Source organism: Sorex araneus, chromosome 3, assembly GCF_027595985.1.
Source record: "Sorex araneus isolate mSorAra2 chromosome 3, mSorAra2.pri, whole genome shotgun sequence".
In the NCBI taxonomy this organism is placed as follows: domain Eukaryota; kingdom Metazoa; phylum Chordata; class Mammalia; order Eulipotyphla; family Soricidae; genus Sorex; species Sorex araneus.
In genome coordinates, this window is record NC_073304.1 from 167,534,573 (window position 1) to 167,547,510 (window position 12,938).

Consider the following 12,938-nt stretch of genomic DNA (forward strand, 5'->3'; position numbering starts at 1 on the left):
CATTTGTACTATAATGTGTTTCTTTTTAATATATTGGAAATGTAGGGGGGTGCGTCTTTTTTTTTTTTTTTTTTTGTTAACACCACTGCTTCAGGATTTTTGGACACAAAAGGTTCACAGCGTACTTGGGAGTCAGCAATTGCCCCAGTGTTCAAAGGTAGATTATTTAACCCAAGAGCGTTTTAAAATACTAGATTGTACAGATACTTATTATTAGAGCATTTGATTTTCACTGATGAGTGGATGGAAGTTTGAATCACTGTAAGCTAATTTAGTTTCTCTCCCTGGTTTCTCGGGATTTCTACGTTGTTAGGTTAAATGGAGCCGTCTGATGGCTCAGCCCAGTTAAGAGGAACATTTCGTTTGCTTAGGCAGTTGAATGGAAAGGTTTGCTTCCAGTTGAGCCAGGCATCTTACCTATCTGAGAGTAAGCCTTTGTAGACAGCACTGAGATAACTTTTAGTGTGATTGACCTCTGGCTCAGGCCCTTTATCCTCATTCTCAGAGTTGCTGGTTCAGAAAGATTTTTTTTTTTTTTAAAGGCCTTGGGAGTCCCTTTTGTGACGTTCCAGAGATTCTTTTCTTTAATCTCTCCTGGTTGGAAGTTACCAAACTAAGAAATGTTTGGTGTAAAGGGAAAAAACTAAACAGCTTCAAGAAATTGACTCCTGTTGGTGAGACAGTTTGCCTGTGTGTGCAAAGCTGCCGGAGTAGGAAGGAAGAGGCAGTGTGGGAGGGAGGCCACCCTCTGCCAGGGCATGAGGGCTCTGCCGTCACTGCTTACGCACTGGACTGGCAAGTGACCAACAGCGACACTTAGCGCTTCTGGCAAGTCCTACCTAAGAGAAAGCTGTTTAGCCTGGTGGTTTCCAAACCCTTGTGACCTTTATTTTACCCTTATTTTCGTAACACAGTGGGATCCAAGGATCTTTGACTCTCCACCCTTTCTGTTCAGTGTTGTTTTTAGGGCCACCTGGCAGTGCTTGAGCATACTCTTAGCTCAGTGCTCAGGGATTGCCCTTGGGGTTTGGGGGAGCCTGTGGTGTTGAAAATTGAATCAGGGTTTTCACATACATACAAAGCACGTGCCTCAGCCTAATCGTGTGTGTGTGTGTGTGTGTGTGTGTGTGTGTGTGTGTGTGTGTGTGTAGGTGTAGAGGGGCACATCTTACTGTGTTCAGGGGCAGCTCCTTCCCCAGTGTTCCAGTCGTGCTTGTGGTACTGGGGATTGGCACCGGTCCCTGCAAGCAAAGCACATGTTTCAGCTTGGAGCCATCTCCCAGCCCTTCCATCAAATGTCTTGGTTTTTGTTTTCAGGAGCTACATTTGGCGGTGCTCAAGGCACGCTCCTGATGCTGTGCTCAATCACCCATCAAATTTCTGTGCTGCTCTATGTTGCATAGCCCTATCTCCCTCGTTTTTGAGGCACTCAGCAGTCATCTAACAGGGTACCAAAACCACACAGCAGATGTCTTAACAACCAGGGTGCTCTCAGTGCCGTGCATTTCTCTGCTCACAGCCTACACCATATTAAATTTCCATTTTAGTTCTATATTATTGTATTTTGTTTTGGAGGGCCACACCCAGCAGTGCTCAGGGATTACTCCTGGCTATGTACTCGGGTCATTCCTGGTGGTGCTCATACACAGTGCCAGGGATTAAACCCCAGCTGGCTTCATGCATGGCAAGCAACCTAGTGACTATATTATCTCTGGACCTATTTATTTTTCTGATGTCTACTCTTACATCATCTGCAGTACTTTTTGAAATTTTTATTTTCGGTACCAGAATTTTGAATACCATTCATGATAAGGTTTCCTGGGTACACCCTTCCAACACCACTCCCTCTACCAGAGCGTCTGTTTCCCTTCATCTCTGTCTCAGTGTGACACCTCCCCCTCTCTCGCCCAATCCACACTATTTCTATTTAAAAAAAATTTTTTTTGTGCTGCTAGGGATGCAACCCCGTGCCCTCATACATGTCAAACACATGCAAACCACTGGTTGCATTCCTGGCCCTTTATTTTTCAGTTTTTCTCCAGACGCCTTCATGAAAACAGTGCCCGTATATAATACGTTTGGAGGGGCGGGGGTGGGCCACACCTGACTTGGTGTTTGGGGGCCATATGTAGTATCAGATGTTGAATCTAGTTCTGCCATGTGCAAGGCAAGCGCTGTAAACCTTGGACTGTCCAATCCCGAGAGTCTGCACTTTATCTGCTCTGGAATTGCCAATATTCAGTGTCTGACATATAATAGTTATTTTTGGTGACTAGACAAAAAATATTTAAAAATTGAAAGAGCTTTAATATCAATGTGCCGGAGGAGTATTGATTTTGGACTTAGAGGTGGTGCGGTGCCCAGGGCTGACCAATGCTTCTGGGGGTGGGTGATGCAGTGCCAGAACTTGGGGTTTAGGCCTCTGAGGCATGTGCCCCTCTTTGAGCTATCTGCCTGGCTCTATAAACTACTTTTTGCCAAGTAGATGTTCCTAATCCTGAGCCAGCCCTTCGTTGACTGTTAAAATTGAATATCTGAATATTAAGAGTATTGCTTCAACTTGTTCTCAAAAAAAAAAAAAATTTTTTTTTACTATTTTTTTTCCTTGGTGTTTGGTTCACACCAGCTGTGCTTGGGTCACTCTTGGCGTTGCTTTCCAAGTCTTGCCTTCTTGCTTTCTCAAATCCTTGTTTGGCAGACTGCCTTGTGCACTGATTGTTTCAAAGAGAAACTGCGCTCCCCCAAATCTCTTCCTTTCTCTTGCATCTCTGCACATTTTGGCAAAAACAAGCACCTCGCCCGCTGTTCTCTCTCTTCCAGCCATGTTCCTCAAATGTTTGTTTTGGTTTTAAAATTCAGACACTTAAAATTATCTTAATTTTAAGATAATGGTTTTAGAATGATGGTTCTGCTAGTTTTGTAGAATGAAGCAGTAAACTGCTTGTGTGTGGGGAGGAATTTGAATATTACAGGGGCTATCTTTAAGACATTGGGTTGGGGGGAGAGCTCAATGGGCTGGAGTCCATCTCTTGTATGTAGGAGCCCTGGGTTTATCCCTGATACCATGTGGTTCCTCAAGGACCATTGGGTACAATCCCTGAGCACTGATCCCTGCTGGGTGTGGCCCTGAAAGAAACAAAAATTGGGAACAAGTCTTATTGCAAACACAACTATCTGGGTCTTAAAAATAGTTGTAAGAAATTTTTCCATCTTAGTTGATGTGTTTGAGTTTTCCTCTCTCAGGAGTCGGTTGGCACAATTCAGATCTTCCTTTAAAAATTCACCATTTTCTGTCTTCACAGTTGAAATCAAGTTGTACATTTCTCAGAGTTTTCCTAAGAGCCAGGGCTGGAGTGTGTGCCTTGAGTGGGCCAGGCAATGAGTGTGATCCCTGTCACCCCATGTCCCTTCCTTCCCCGTGTCTCAAGCATCGCTGACTATAGCCCTGATCGCTGAGTCTAACCACGAAACCTGAACAAGTGGGTTGAGTGTCCCCAGGAGTGGGCATAGGCTCCCTTGTACCTCTAGGGAGCCCCTCTCTTCCCCCACTTCCCTAAACTAGCTATAGTTTTAGTTGAAGTTTGATTCCTGACATTTGTTTTATGTTTGTTTAGGGGCCACACCCGGTAATACTCAGATTCATTCATGGTGGGGCTTGGGGGACCCTATGGGGTGCCAAGGATAAAACCCTGTCTGCTGTACTATATCTCCAGCTCTTGTTCAGAAAGTCTTTTTTTTTTTTTTTCTTTTTGGGTCATACCCGGCAATGCACATAGAGTTACTCCTGGCTTTCACTCAGGAATTAACTTCTGGTGGTGCTTGGGAGACCATATGGTATGCTGGGAATCAACCCCGGGTTGGCTGAGTGCTAGGCAAACGCCCTACCCGCTGTGCTATCGCTCCAGCCCCCCAGTTCCAGAGATTTTTTTCTTTTCTCTTTCACCCCGATCAGACTTGCTTGTCTCAGGAACAAGTCTCAGTGTTATTGGCATACGTTTTATTTACATTCATGGAAGCCTGCACTGCATTCTTTCAGTTAAAATATTTTTTTGCAACTCCCCCCATCCCTCACACACTCAGCTGTGCCTCAGGGCTTGCCCCTGGCTCTGCGCAAGGGTCATTCCTGATAGTGCTGGGGGTACTACATGGGGTGCCAGAATCAAACTGGGGCTTGCCTTGTGCAAGACAAGCATCTTATTCTCTACTATCTCTCCAGCGCTCTGAAACATTTTCTTCTAAAGGAATTTGATCCTATCATCTGTTTTTCCCAACCATTATCTTTTTCTAGCGTTTATTCCTTTGTATAAATTTAATCACCCCATCCACTATTCTTGAAGAACTGCTTTTCCTATTTCTTTGAGTGCTGGCCTGCTGGTGATGAATTCTTTTAATCTTGGTGTTTCTGAAAAAGTCTTCCCATTGTTTTTTCAAAACATATTTTTTGCTGACAATTCAATGTTGTCACTTGTTTTCTTTTAGTGCCTTAAAAAAACGGCTGTCTCCTTGCTTACATTGCTTCCTATGAGAAATCTGTGGCCAAGGATCATCTTTCCCATGGCAGATTTTTGTATCGTCCTTCCCATGGCTGATTTTGAACAATGTGATTGTAGTGTGCCTTCACTTTTCAATAGTCCTCTTGCTTGGGGTTCCTTGAACTACATCTATGAGTTGATAGGGTTTCATCATATTTGGAAACTCCAATTACCCCAAAATGAGGCTGCTCGATGCTCCGTAGCTTATCCATGTGTAGTTTCGTTTTTTCAATTACTTTTTTCTCAGTTTCATTTTGGGTTTCTATAGCTTAATTTTCAAGTCCACTAATTTTTTTTGCAAGTCTGTTAGCAATTCCAATTTAATGTTTATTTTTGATGAGATGAAATACAGTCTTTTTCTAGGGACTAGATTGAGATTTTTTTTTCTGATTTTAAAAAATCTTCATTGATATGAAAGAATTGTAGGATACATCAAGTGCACAGTGTGATTCGGTAGATGTGATACTTTGTGGAAGGGTTTCTGTTCATTGAATTCACTATCGTATGATTTAGATTCTCAAAATATCTTTACTGCCTCTACTTAAACATTTGAACATCAAATGAAGTACTAATAATGTTTACTCTCCACATCTATGAATTCTAATATCTTTTGTCCATTCTGGGTTGGTTTCAACTGGTTCTCTTATTGGAGATATTTTCTTGTTTCTTTGCATGCTTGCAAGAGTAATTGTGCATTCAGCATTGTGACTTTTAATTTATTAGATACTTGATACATTTCTTTTCTCTTTCTGTTCTGCAGCTTTGTTCTGGGACAGCCCCACATAAACACTTGTCTAATTCCTTCAGGATTGCCATTTCAGACCTGTTAGGCAGGATTTGAGAAATATTTCATCAAGGTAATCTACCCTTTTTCTCAGGCAAGATGAAGAACACTCCTGCCTCACAGATGCTGAAGTTTTTAATCTCTTAGCGCCTATTTTTGTTATTGTTTTGGAGCCACACCCAGTGATGCTCAGGATTTATTCTTGGCTCTGCATTCAGGAATCACTCTTGGCGGTGTTAGGGGACCATGGGATGCTGGGGATTGAACCCAGGACGAGGACCATGGGCTGCCGGGGATCGAACCTAGGACGGCCGTGTGTAAGGCAAGCGCCCTTCCCACTGTACTAGTGCTCAGTCCCCCTGTCCAATACCAGTGTTTTTTTTTTTTTCTCCTGTTCCTGTGTAAGAGCTGAGTAATATTCACTTAAAGTTGGGAGTCAATCCTCCCCCACCTTGAGTATCCTCAAGAAGTGTGCCTGCTGATCAGGGCTCTCATGAATACTTGGGGGAACCTCCGGGAGTTTTCTCTCTGTGTAACTTAACCTTCTTCAGTACTGTGCATTGACATTCTAGCTCCTGCAGGTGGAAGTCGCCAAGCTCTGGCTGACCTTTCTACCACCTCCCAAACACACACGTAGTTATGTTCTGAAACTTCCCTTCTGGCGGCAAGAGGAGGTGGTCGGGGGCTGCACCTCAGTGGGTTCCTGTTTCTTGGGGATCAGTGTCTTTGTCCCTCATTTCTATGATCAGGTTCCATCTGTTTTGGGTATTGTCCGATTCCAAAAGGATACACGTACTTGTTGCTACTCCGTCTTCCAGGCAAATGAAGTCAGTGCCTAGGATGTCTTCATTTTAAGTGGTCAGTATTTCAGGTCTGGCGTTCCTCTCTAACTTCTCTAGATTGTTTCATTTCCAAGTGACTTTTTTTTCTTTGCTTTTCTTACTCTTTTTTTGGTTTTGCGGGGAGTCACACCTGGCCGTGCTCAGAGGTTTCTCCCGGCTCTTTACTCAGGAAGCACTCCTGGTGGAACTCAGGGTGAACCATATGGGATGCTGAGGATTGAACCCGGCTCGGCCAGGTGCAAGGCACACTCCCTCCCTGCTGTACTGTCTCTCTGGCTGCTCTTTGTTCTCTGTTGTCACCTCTAATTTGATGGCATTGGTGTTAAAGGATACAGGCGATTATGATAAACACTTGGAGAGGGACAAATCCCAGCACCAACTGAACTATAGGATTTTTCTGATAGCCTAGCATCGAATGAACAGAGTTGAACCTGCGCTCAAGCACACGCTCTTCCAAGGTCACCGAGGACTCTGGAATCTGGGTGTCATCCTTGGGGAACCTGCCATGATTTCTGCCTGCACTCTGTGTTCATTTGAGCACATCTGTTTTTGCTTTATGTACCCCACTTATGCTAAATGCAAAATAAGGGTTTTTTTTTTAACCCTTTTTTTAACTTTTGTTGGTTTTAATATTTAAATATATACTTGACTTGTTTCATACTATCAACTTTGATTTCTGTCTTATTTATGTTTTTGTTCTGAGGATCTTGGGCTGTGCTTGGCAGCACCCAGGAGCAACACAGGGCTCTTATGTTCAGGGTCCCACTACGTGGTGCTTGGGGGACCATGTTTGGTATCAGGATTTGAACCAGGGTCGCAGCCACTGTGTGCTAGGGAAGTGTCTTTGGGTAATCTCTCCAGCCCTTCAATACTTTTTTTAAAAAATTACTGTGTTCCTATATTTATTTTTGTTAATTTTGCTTGCTATGTCTTTGCCTATTGGTTACTTTATGTCTTGGGCCCCAGCTTTCGAACCTCAGGCCTCACATATATGAAGCATGTGCTCTGTCCCTCAGCCTGGTTAATTTTTTTAATTCTTCATGATTTTTGGAGGGACTCATGTTCAGCTTATTCTTGCTGTGCATCCTTCTGTGGAAAATATAAGACTGATCATCTTTTCTTTGTTTTCTCTTCCTTCTGGTGTTAAGTTTCATAACCTAGTAACTTTGCACAATGTTCAGACTTTATCCCAGAATCTCAGGGGACGGGAGTGGTAACAGCTGTTTTGTTTTTTTCTAAGCTTCTAATGTCCTAGCAGAGTTGAACATGATGTTTCTGTTCTCTTAGTGCTTTTCCTTACAGGCTTAGCAATCATATGTGCATTTCTAGGGTTCTAGCAGTGGGCTCACTGAAACAGCTTTATCTGTCAAGGTACAGTTGGACAAAGCTAAGCGTGAGGACGTGTGACTGAGTAGATGCTGTGATGTTGGTGAAACCATCCCGGGGCCTGGATCTGATAAAGTCACTCCCAGCTAGCTGGATGCGTCCATCCAGCAGTTGGGATGGAAATCTGAGGAAGAGCAGGAACAGGAAAATCGAAATTGCTAGAAAAGCCAAACCAAACTGAGCTTGCTTTTCTGTCTCCTTGTTCCACTGTAGACGGCTTGGTTGACCTGAGGCCCTTGGGCGGAGTTGGCACACGTCACTACTGAACCGCGCTTGGCCCCGTTTGCAGAGACAGTGAGGGGAAATGTGTCAGACGCTGGAGGAACGTGCCATCCAGGTGAGACCACAGTGCTTCTCCTGCACGTCCAGTCTCCAGCGCATTTCTCTTGTGGTCACCCACTTTGCGGTGTTGACAACCTGGCATTCTACCAAGCTCCACAGGGAAAGACCTCCCTGGGGTCCCTTGGATACCGGGCCACCACTGGCTGCACCTCCGGGCCTTTCCTCGGCCCCCTCAGGCAGATCACTCATGAGAGTGAGTCACAGAACTTAGGAACTAGGTCTCCTGATGGTGGTGGCTTTAGTATCGCAAAAAGGTACATTGAAGCCAGGCCACAGAGCAGATGGCCAGGGAGAGTCAGGAGGGTCTCCAGTGCCAAGCGTCTGCGTCTTTTGGAGTCAGGATGAGCCGCCTCCTGGCTCCTGGAAATTCCGTGGGCATCTGAGTCCTGCGACCAGAGTGTGTGTCGCATTGTATTACATGGTCACAGTTTGGTTGAATTCTTAGCCACATGCGTGACCGCCAGCTCTAGTCCTGTTTCCCGCCCAGGAGGACTGACTCATACCACGTGGTTCCAGCCCCAGCCTCACAATCATATGATTGTATTGCCTGAATGCCGGCCCCCTGCCCCCAACTGCCATCCACCCAAAATGGTCTAGGTGCCCACCATGAACAATAGACTTTTGTGTGGGTTAGGAAATTCCAAGAACAGAGCTGTCACATTCTTTATTCTCGAAAGCTTACAAGTCTGAATGGGAACTAGGCAGGCAAGGTATCCCGAATCTTAGGTAAGATCGTGTGCTAACCCAAACCACCTGAAGATCCCCACATGAAAAACACCCTTAGCAACCCTTCATGCTACTCCTCTAGCTATTGTCCAGGGCCTGCCCATGCTTTTTCACAGTCATTTGGAGTTTAGCTCCTGACCGACGGCCAGTACTGTTTTAAATAGCATCCTGTCTCTTTCTAAGACAGTATTTCTGTTAATTTATCGTAACTTTTCAGAACTATAGTTTGTAGTACTATAGTTCAGAAAATATTGAAGGCACTTATTTTATTTTATTTTTTTTTATCTTCAATCATTTATTTATTTATTTTATTTTTTTAAATTTTTTTATTGAGTCACCATATGGAAAGTTACAAAGTTTTCAGGTTTAAATCTCAGTTATACAATGCTCGAATACCCATCCCTTCACCAGTGCTCATATTCTACCACCAAGAATCCCAGTATAGCTCCACCCCGCCCCCCCACACCCCTAACCCCCCACGCCTCTAGCCCCCCCCCTTAGCCCCCCCCCGCCTGTGTAACTAATAAATTTCACTTTACTTTCACTTTGATTGCATACAATATTTCAACAAAACTCACTATTATTGTTTGGAGAGTCTCTCCCCTAAAGTCAGACCTGCTGAAAAGGAAGCATTAGATAATTTGTTTTCCATTGCTGAGGATGAAGAGGTATGAGGTCGAGTGACCACACTTAGCAGCCTCTCAGTTTTGGGTTTCTGTAATTTAGTATTTTAGTAACTAAGTCCAGAGAGATATCTGCCAGAAGTTGCATCATTGCCAACTTGTACTTCTCAGTTACATTATATTCCACATATGAGTGCAATCTTTCTATGTCTGTCTCTTTCTTTCTGACTCATTTCACTCAACATGATACTTTCCATGTTGATCCATTTATATGCAAATTTCATGACTTCATGTTTTCTGACAGCTACATAGTATTCCATTGTGTAGATGTACCAGAGTTTCTTTAACCAGTCATCTGTTTTGGGGCACTCTGGTTTTTTCCAGATTCTGGCTATTGTAAACAGTGCTGCAATGAACATAGAAATACATATGCCATGTCTACTATACCGTTTTGCCTCTCCGGGATATATTCCCAGGAGTGGTATTGCTGGGTCAAATGGAAGCTCAATTTCTAATTTTTTGAGAATCGTCCATATTGTTTTCCAAAAGGGCTGAACCAGTCGGCATTCCCACCAGCAGTGAAGAAGAGTCCCTTTCTCCCTGCATCCACGCCAACACCGGTTGCTTTTGTTTTTTGGGATGTGGGCCAGTCTCTGTGGTGTGAGATGATATCTCATGGTTGTTTTGATCTGCATTTCCCTGATGATTAGTGATGTGGAACATTTTCTCATGAGAAGGCACTTATTTTAAATTTCACACTTCTAAGGACAAAACAAGCCCACTTGACAACATTGAAATGATATAGATCATATTTGGTTTGGGTCCTGGTGCAGTAAAAGTTAGGTGAAGGACTGGGGAGATCAGTCAAGTGATGGACTGTAGACCGAGCTCTGTGAGACCTTGGCTTCCGTCTACAGCACTGCTTGTCCCCTGAGGACTGCTAGGTATGGCCCTGGTGGCCCTCAACACTGACCCATTTGGTCTGTACCTTTAGGCTGAGTTTCTCCTGGAGTGCCCATCTTTGCTCTCAGTACTGCGGGGGGTGGGGACACTATTAAAATGTCAGCTGGGAAAGAGGGCTTTGTTTTTCATTTTCATTTTAATTATTGAGGTTCTCTGATCCACACTACTGTTAATGGTGGCTTCTCATGCACATAATTCCAACTTACTTTCTATAGCTAATAGAAGTGAGATAACTTCCCCCAGCGTTCGGAAGATTGGAGACCAGTTCCTATGCAGTCAGATTCCAGGAAGCAAGTTATTAACTGTTATTATGCTCTTTCTAATGATGCATGAAATCAGCAAAGGTCGACTAAAAGGGTGTGTTCATTAGCATTGCTTTTAGAATGATTTACTTCTTAGAGTAATTAATAGATCACGTTGTTCAAAAACAATATTGATACAGGTGTTGAGAAGTCTCAGATAAACTCATCTCCCTTCCACTTCACTCCCTACCAGTTCCTAGTAACAATCACCTTATTAGCTTGTCAAATGACTTTGATGATTCCCTTATTTTTACCAAATATTTTTGTTTGTTTTTTTCAGGTCATGTATGGCAGTGCTTAGGGCTTATTCCTGAACCATATGTGGTGTCAGGGATTCTAACTGGAGTCGGCCACATTCAAGGCAAGTGCTTTATCCCTTGGATTCTCTTTCCTGCCCTATTTATTGATTTAATAGGGGCCACCCCAGTGGTGACTGAGGGCTGATACGGAGCTCCCCTAAGTCACCATCCTCATTAATGTTCTTCATCACATCTTATTCCAAATAGATGCTGGAGCTTCTGCCACTGGGATGGAATTCCAGGTGTCGGAAAGGACTTTCTGTCCCAGCCTTTGATGTTGGTCACTTTATCTGACGTGAGCAGTTGTTTATAAATGGCCAGTGGAATAGACCGGTAGAATGATATGAATGATGTGTTAATATTGCTGTGTATGAAACCCCTACTCTGTCGGGCATTGTGCCTCCTTTAGGCATTTTATCTCAAATCTTTACAACATTCTTCAAATGAAATCATGTTTCCCCTATTGGAAAGAGAAGCATGCGTCTTAGAGTGTCCAAAGTGTCCACTTCCTGCCACCATTGTCTCAGCACCCCCTTTCGGTAACCCCCACTGCCCCACCCTTGGAAAGCCCAATTCTATAAATTCTGTAAGTTCTGTAAATTCTCAGGTTCTGTTGTCTTCGATTATTTGTTAGATCCATGCTCTATTTTTGAATATCTGCCACTTGGGGAGGGATCATTCTCTGCCTGTCTCCCTCCTGCTGACCAGCTTCACTCTGCATGTGACCCACCACCGTGGTTCCATCCACATCCCAAACAGGCAGATTGCATGTTTTCATTTTTTTTCTTGGAACTGAGTAGTATTCCATTGTGTATCTGTCCCACAGTGTCTTTATCCAGCCATCTGTCCCGGGACACTGGTTTCCAGATTTTGGCTGTTGGGAGTAGTGCAGCAGTGCTGGTGTCTTGCTTTCATCATTGCTCTGGCTGGACAAGTTCAAGATATTCTATCTGCCGAAGACACTGCATATTTGTTGTCAAAATTTTTTTTCTTTCAGGATTTAATTTTATTTCAGTCAGAAATTAACCCCCCTACCCTTCTATTTTCATAGCATTCTATAGTTCTTTTTAAGCATTGATTAACTTTGAAGTTTATATTAAACTTACATTAAACTTTGAAATTCTGATTCATAGGAATAAATTGAACACCTATATAATGTGTATTAGATATCCTATATGTTTTTGATTGCCATTCACCCATTTTACAGTTGGAAAAATTAAAACTCTCTGCCTCCCACCCCCCAAAAAAAACATTCTAAAGCCACCATGAATCTTTGTTTTCTTAGATTTTAAGACTATCTTAAAAACATAAGTACGTTTTGTCTCTGGAATAATGTCAGCATACAGCATACTATATATATATATGTGTGTGTATATATATATATATATATATATATATATATATATATATATATATATGAATTTTTTTACTTTTTGGGTCACACCCGGCAATGCACTCAGGAATACCAGGTTCCCCCACAGCACCCCATATGGTTCCTGGGCACCACCTGTGGTCCCCTGAGCCCTGCCAGGAGTGATCCCTGAGCGTAGAGCCAGGAGTAAGGTTTGAGTACTGCCAGGTGTGGTCCCAAAACCCACACCCCTCAAAAAAGGCTAGGGCTTGAGGTGCTTTGAAAGAGGAACGTGGGGAGGTGGAATTCCCTCCAGGCAGTATTCTTCAGTGAGAAAGTAGGGGGTCCTGGCAAAAGGGGGCAGTGGTACAAAGTAAAATGAAAGGGCCTGGGGGAGGTAGCCTAGGTAGTAGAATGCACAGCAGCTCTGAATGCCCCTTCCCCACCCCTCTCTGCACAGCAGCACTGCACGCCCCCCTCTCTACCCGTTAGCCAATCCAGCCCCCTGCTGCTGGGGATGGCTCCTATTTTTTAAAATGAGTAGCTAGGACTGGAAATGAAGCTCAGTGGCAGAGCACTTGTCTTGCAGGCATGAGGCTCTGGATTCCATCCTTGGCACTGCAAAAATAAAGAAAAATCGCATGAATATTTACAGTAGTCAGAAGGTAAAAGCACCTCAAGTGCCTGTTTGGTGACGAAGAGATAAATACACGTAAAATTCAGTCTCAGAGCCAGGGCTGAGGGGAACCAGGCTTGCTAAAGCAACTGTGGTGATGGAAATGAATTAA

At 43.6% G+C, this 12,938-nt stretch overlaps 1 long non-coding RNA gene across 1 annotated transcript; it reads left to right on the plus strand.

Moving 5' to 3' along the window:
* Positions 1-11,004: 11,004 nt before the first annotated feature.
* LOC129403273 (uncharacterized) lies at positions 11,005-11,959 on the plus strand. Its single transcript, XR_008629097.1, has 2 exons — positions 11,005-11,094; positions 11,626-11,959. It is a non-coding gene; the product is annotated as an uncharacterized LOC129403273 (long non-coding RNA).
* The last annotated feature ends 979 nt before the right edge of the window (positions 11,960-12,938 follow it).